The 7,636-nt window shown below is 39.7% G+C and overlaps 1 protein-coding gene across 1 annotated transcript in view; it reads left to right on the forward strand.

Annotated features, from left to right (window-relative positions):
* Nucleotides 1-7,636, forward strand: part of TMEM62 (transmembrane protein 62) — a 47,744-nt gene that overhangs the window by 5,859 nt on the left and 34,249 nt on the right. The gene's annotated exons all lie outside the window — the stretch shown is intronic.

A 7,636-nucleotide genomic window follows, 5' to 3' on the forward strand; every position in this document is an offset into this window, starting at 1 on the left:
GAACAAGGAAGTAAAAGACTTCCTTTCACTTAGGATTGTAAAAATAGGGTAAAAAATGTTAAGGTTTACCATTGTAAAAATAGGGTAAAAGTGTTCAAATAACATGTAGTCATAAATGCAGCTGTTGGTGATCATGCGGTCACTTACGACAATCATCAGGATGACCTGAGGAATTGTAACTTTAGGCATAGAACACTTCGTGGGTTTGGGGCAGTAAACCCAAGGTCTGTTGGTTGTTTATGAGCAGGTTAATTCCTTGAGTTCGGAGCAGTTTCGATCTTTCAATTGTTAGGCTCCAGCAAGTCTGGATAGTATTAATTTTTATTTTTACACTCCTCATGGAGGCACTAGTAGCTTGTACCTAGCCTCTGGAATCAAATTTACTGCATTTGAATTTCTTTTCACCACTTGCTGGCTGTCTGACCCTTAGGCAAATTAACCTGAGACTTGTTTTCCCCATTTATGTTAACAAGACTAATTTTGCTCAAGTGATGGTTGTGAAGATTTGGTGAGACACTCTACCTAACACTCACTGCCTGGCTTTGTGCAGTACAATGCCTGGAGTTCAGTATAAGCTAGGTGCTATGGACATTTTTGTTTTTTCTGGCTGTCCTGCATCCAATGACACTTTCTCAGTCGGGGGAGGGGTGTGGTCCTTCCATTGTGGGAAGTCTTGCCCTTTCAGACTGTTCTTCCTAAGAAACAGTTGTGCCTCCCGTTTCTCGGTCCTTAGCAATCCCTTGGGCTTCTGCTTGCTTTTCAAGCCTGTCCCCAGCCTCCTGCAGAATCTGTGAGCCGCTGGTATTCCTTTGCTATCCTTTTTGCTTAAGATAGCTATTATTTGAAACTGAAAGATGCCTAATTGATAGATACAATACAGTCTTATGTTAGTTTTCATGTTCTGTTTTATCTCCCTAATTTGTTACTCTTTGAGCCCAATGTTTTCCCCTGTTTAATGAGGGACATCTCCTAGTTCAATAGTATAGACTGTCAAGACCTGAAGGCCCTCAAGTGAGAGTCATGGCCAGGTCCTAATTCCCAAGTTCTTGGATGATAAAATGAATTTGTCCTAGATTATGGGAAAAGCAAATACATATTTTTTTAAATGACTACTTCAGGAAGTTGAGAAAATAAAAAATGATGTGCGGGTAGAAATTGGATAAATATAAAACTATATATACAGGATGCTTGGTAGAGGGTCCGCAAAAAAGAGGAAGACCTTCAACGAGATGGATTGACCCAGTGCCTGCAACAGTGGGCTCAAACACAGGAACAATTGTGAGGATGGCGCAGGACCAGGCAGTGTTTTGTTCTGTTGTACGTATGATTGCTCTAAGTCAGAACCTACTCAATGGCACCTAACAATAATAGAGTGGGAAAGTTCTGGAACTGTGATGAAGTAGTCAGGGAAGGAGGCTTCAGTTTCAGTTTAGGAGGAATCAGTCCTGGCTTGGAGATTTAGGTTTGTGGGGGTGAGCTCCATTTTAGAGGTGAGGATTTCCAAAGCTGGGAAGTCATTTCTGGAGTGAAACTCAGATTGCTGGTTCAAATTGAGTCAAACTTAATTTCAGGATCATAAATAGACTTGGTTCTTGGGTTCAATCTCAACCCTGGATCCAAAAGTTTCATTATAAGTCACTTCTGGTTAAAGGAGCCTATCCATTAAGGTGGTCAACCATAGCAGCATTTCAGCCTTGGTTGAGGGGAAGGAGGTATGGGAAAAGAGAAGAGAGATTAAGAAATTCACCAAAGGTAACACAACTAGGAAGAGATAGTCGGAATGTGAATCAAGATCCATACAACTCCAGGGAACACGATCTTCCCAGAGGGGTTGGGGGAATGAAGATGTGGAAGTGACGAGACTAAATGCTCAGCACACTGAATCTAAAATTCATTTTGTTTTAGACATGGGAAATGGCTAAACTCACTAATAGATTAAAATCTAGTTTGAAGAGAGAGAAAGTGAATCCTTGTCCATTTCTCCATAAATTTGCAGCAGGAGTTATATGTCCCAGTTTGCAGTAGATTACATCAATCCTGGGGTTCAAGTGGTTTGGTGAACAGATGAAACAGACATGAACAAATTTATTTTTTTACTTAGGATCTGAGTAAATGCTGGGAAGATGACCCAGGCTGAGCCCATGACAGTTTGAGCACCAAGCATCTTCTTTTTAATTTTATTAATTGCTTGCTTGATTGATTGAGCACAGTTTGCTAGTTACCCAAGAGACAAGGTTAAACAAAACCTATGGTAAAAGTGAAAGTGAGCTGAGTGGGAGACATACATGGAACATGGTATTTTTAACAGATGAAAGGCAAAAGGAATCCCTCGGTGTGGAATGAAGGTAGATACTAGGATAACAGCTACACCAGACATGGCAAATAAACAGACCAGTTTGGAAGAGGACAGAAAGCCCTGGGAGAGGCTGCTCATGAAAAATAAAACGGACACAGTCAATACTCAAAGGCGTTTTAAAGTGCCAAGAAGAGGTTTACACAACTGGTGAAGAGTTTGAGGTTGAATTGGAAAACCAAACATACAGAAAAATCAAGATCATTGATCACTACAGGAAAATGAGTTGTGCAAGAAAAGGACAGTCATCCTAGCCTGAGGGTCAGGAAACTATGGTCCCAAACTAGTCCACTGCATGTTTTTGCACAAGCTAAGAATGGTTTTTACATTTTTAAATGGTTAAAAAAAGATCAAAAGAAGATTTCATGACACATGAAAAATACATGAACTTCACGTTTCAATGTTCATGTGTAAATATATAGAAGTGTAGTTTATGTATGTTTGCTAATAACAGCACAAAGAAGGTGGGAAGAAAACTGTAATGGGCTAAAGAAATTATGGCAAATGGTAAAGTAATATAACAATGTATTAGATTGGTAATATTAATAGATATGTATAACTACTGTAAAAAAGAAGGAATAGAGCTATATAGGATTAATGTATATATTACTGGAATTAAGCTACTATAAATCTGAAGCTGATTGTGATAACTTACGTATATGGTAAATTCTAGAGTCACCACCAAAAAAATAAACTCCACATATTACATGATCACGTATATAGAAAATCCTAAGGAATCCACTAAAAAACTATTATAACTAATAAATTAGTTCAGCAAGGCTGCAGGATACAAGATCAATATACAAAAATCAATTGCATTTCTATATACTTCTAATAAAAAATTAGAAAATGAAAATAAGAATTTCATTTACTATAGCATCAGAAAGAATAAAATACTTAGGAATAAATTTGTAACAAATGCAAAATTTATCCCGTGAGAACAATAAAACATTGTTGAAAGAAATTAAATAAGGTCTATATAAATGAGAAAACATACCATGTTCATGGATGAGAAGGCTTAACATTGTTTGTTTGGCAGTACTCCCCAAGCTGATCTACAGATTTAACACCATCCCTGTCAGAATCCCATCTGGCTTCTTTTTAGAAATTGACAAGCTGATTCTAAAATTCATATAGAATTTCAAGGGACCCAGGTTAGCCAAACAATCGTGAAAAACAAGAATAAAGTAGGAGGACTCATACGTCCTGATTTCAAAATTTACTACAGCAGCAACAGTAATCAAGACTGTGGTACTGGCACGGGGATAGACATGTGGATCAATGGAATAGAATTGAGAGTCCAGAAATAAATCCATGTGTCTGTGGTCAACTGATTTTCCACAAGGATGCAAGCCCATTCAATGAAGAAAAAATCTTTTCAACAAATGATTCTGGGTTAACTGGATAGCCACATGCAAAAGAATGGAGTTGGATCCCTACCTCACACCATGCACAAAAATTAACTCAGAATGGATCAAAGACTTAGATATAAGAGCAGAAACTATAAAACTCTTAGAAGAACACATATAGGTAAATCTTCATGACCTTAGATTTAGCAGTGGATTCTTAGATATGACACCAAAAGCACAAGCAGAAAGAAAAGATATATTGGACATCATCAAAATTAAAAAGTTTTGTACTTCAAAGGACACATTCAGAAGATGGAAAGATCCACAGACTAGAAGAAAATATTTGGGAACCATATATCTGATAAACGTTTCATATTCAGGATATGTAAAGAACTATAACTCAAAAACAAAAAGACAACCCAATTTAAAAATGGAAAGGATTTGAATAAACATTTCTCCAAAGAAGTTATATAAACAGCCAATAAACACATGAAAAGATGCTCAATTTCATAGTCATTAGGGAACTGCAAATCAAAACCACAATGAGAGACTAGAATGGCTACAAGGAGCCCTGGTGGCACAATGGTTAAGCACTCAGCTGCAAACCAAAAGGTCGGTGGTTCAAACCCACCAGTGGCTCTTCCAGAGAAAAGACCTGATGATAATTACAGGCTAGGAGAACCTATAGGGCAGTTCTACTCTGTCCTGTAGGGTCGCTGTGAGTCAGAAGTGACTCGATGGCATACAGTAGAATGGCTACAATCAAAAAGTCATAATAAGTGTCAGTGAGGATATGGAGAAATCAACCCTCATCTCCTGTTGGTGGAATGTAAAATGGTACCCCTGCTTTGGAAAACAGTTTGGCAGTTATTAAAAGGATTAAAATAGAGCTATTTAAAATTATTTTATTTATATTAAAACTTTTTGGAAATAATTCCAAACTTACATAAAAGTAGCAAGAATAAGAATAATACACCTTTTACCAAGCTCATTTATTGTTACAATTAAAATGAAAAATTTAAGAATTTACCTATTTTGATTACATTACTTTGGCCTTCTATAGAAATGGCTTTGTAGACAAACCAAAAATATTTTTGGATCTTTAACAAGATTAGTATAAGAAATGGTGATGTAAAGACAGTTTCTACATCTCATGTTTATGAGAGTCACATAGTTCAATTTACAGCTATTGATGGCAACATGTATTGTTAAATGTCCAAATAATAAATTCTCCTTTGATGTTAGTTCTAGGAAAGTTTGCTTTCATGATGTTGCTGTCTGCTTTCTTCATGAATAATAAAAAATCTGTTTACCCTTCTGCTTTGACTATTCAGGAACTGAGAGGCACCTTTTGTGCTAAGTTGTAGTGATTAGCTGATCTAACTAGCATTTCCCTGGAGTATTACTAGCCATCATTAACTAAATAAATTCCTGTATCTAATCACTTTGAGCACCGTGAGAGAAGTGGCTTGGTTGCAACTCAGCGTCTGTAATTCAGACTGCTGTCCTTTGTGACTTTATGTTTCTCTGTCTGAGACATCAGCCCTCAGTCTCTTGTACCTCATTTCTGGAAAATGATTTAATCTTTGAGGTTCATGTAAGGCCTCCAAATGCATTTTCCATGTCACATTGCCTGCCTTAAATCGGATCATCTCAACCGTATCTTTCAAACTTGGCTTAAAAATATCCATTCAGGTGTTTTCTAGTGGTGCTGAATTAAGACAAAACCAAAAACACACACTATAGTCTCTCAGTAGTAACTAGGGTTCCAAATTTTGGCACCATCTTTTAACTTTTTCTTCCCTTTAATATCCAATCAGTTGTCAAGTTCTGTCCATTTGTCTTTACAAGGTATTTTACATCTGACCCTTCCCTTCGCATCTCAATGCCGCACTCTCCCATCGTCCTTGTTCATGCCTTTGTTTCACACCAGCTACCTGGATTATTGCAGTATGCTTCTGACAGGATTGTCTGCCACACCTTTCTTCAGTCCAGTCAGTTCTCTATCCTGTTGCCAGATCCATCTATCAAAGCAGAGCTCTGTTGTCTTCACTGTTGGTATTTATAGAGGTCTTCCATGATATGGAGCCCTGGTGGCCTAGTGGTTAAGAGATTGGCTGCTAACCAAGAGGTTGACAGTTTGAATCTACCGGTTGGTCCTTGGAAACGCAATGGGGCAGTTCTACTCTGTCTTATAGGGTTGCTAGGAGTCAGAATTGACAGTAATGGGTTTGGTTTTTTATTCCATGGTATAGGTCAGACCAAGGGTCTGCTCTAATTACTGCTGTTCCTCTAGGCATAACCCAAGCCCACCAAACGGAAGTACTCACTGTTGGCAGAACCTACCCTGTATTTGCTTACCCTGATGCTTTGGTGCATGTTATCAGGTCCCCAGGGAAAGCGCTTCTCCCTACTTCCAATCTCTGCCATTAAGAAATACTACTTATCCTTTATATGCCACCTGCTTGACTCTTGATTCTCTCCGAAGGAGTGATCTCTCCCAACTTTAACCCCTCTCGCCAGGCCATCTGGTCATCTTGTCACAAATGACATACTCTTATATTAAACTTCTTTGTCTATTTCTCTCCCCAACATAAACTTCTAAGGGGGTGGGGGAAACTATGGTTCTTCAGCTACTTTGTGTTCCTGTATGTTTTGTTTAGATAAATGTCTTGCACTCCAAACGTGCTCAAAAAGTGTTTAATTAATTGAAACTGGCATAATTTCATTGCTGGCAACATATCCCAAAGAAATTTAAAAAAAAAAAAAACAACTTTTTGAATAAAAACGTTTTTATACAATGTTTATTCAGAACAAGAACAAATGATAAACAATCCAGAAATTCAACAGTAAGGGAATGGTGGGAGAAATCAGGAGCCCTGGTGGTGCAGTGGTTAAAGCGCTTGGCTGCTAACCAAAAGCGGCGGCTTGAACCTACCAGCCGCTCCGCAGGAGAAAGATGTGGCAGTGGCTTCCGTAACATTTACAGCCTTGGAAGCCTATGGGGCAGTTCTACCCTGTCCTATAGGGTCACTATGAGTCTGAATCAACTCCACGGCAATGGGTTTGGTTTTTTGGTTTGGTAGATAAATTAAGGGCAGGGTTTGAATCTAATTCTTCTCCTGTCACTGGTCTACCCAAAAAACCAAACCCATTGCCGACGAGTGGATTCCAACTCTCAGCGACTCTATGGGACAGAGTAGAACTGCCCCATAGTTTCTAAGAAGCGGCTGGTGGATTCCAACCGCAGATCTTTTGGTTTTGCTTTAAGCACTGTGACACCAGGGCTCGGTCCCTGGTCTACAGGAAACAATGTTTATTAAATGAAAGGTATACCACTATGTTGGAATAGCATGTAACCAAGTGCGTGTGAAATCAATTAAAGGAAAAATAACAGACACAACATATGGATTACATCTATAGAAAAATCTATGGAAGCACACTGTCAATAATAAGGGGCCAGAGAAAGCCACCTGTCACATTTGCACAGCAATTAAAAAGGCGTCCTCATACATACTTTGATTCTCGCAACAACCCTGCGAAGGACGCGCAGGAGTATTAAGTTGTTTTATAGATAAGGAAACCAATCTACGTAGGTCAGGAATGTTTGACCAAGGCGGAGGCTGGACTCTGGTCGTGCCTCTGGCTCCAAGTCCTGGGCACCTTCCCGGCCACCACTCGGCAGTTGTGATTGGCGTTCGGGGTCTTAGTTTCCTTTTCTACACCTTCATTACATTTGCAAACAGAGCCCAGAGACGCGGCTGCCGGAGAGGGGCGGGTGCTGCGAAAGGCGCAGGTGCCGGTGGCGGCAGACGAGCGCGGCACGGCAGGCCCAGGCCGCCCTCGTCAATGCTGCGTCCGGCTCGGGCCGCGCGACCATAGAGTCCGGAAGTGTGGCCAGAGCGGTTCCTGGGGGCGGGGGGGCGCGCAGCGC

Source organism: Trichechus manatus, unplaced genomic scaffold (genome assembly GCF_000243295.1).
Source record: "Trichechus manatus latirostris isolate Lorelei unplaced genomic scaffold, TriManLat1.0 scaffold00076, whole genome shotgun sequence".
In the NCBI taxonomy this organism is placed as follows: domain Eukaryota; kingdom Metazoa; phylum Chordata; class Mammalia; order Sirenia; family Trichechidae; genus Trichechus; species Trichechus manatus.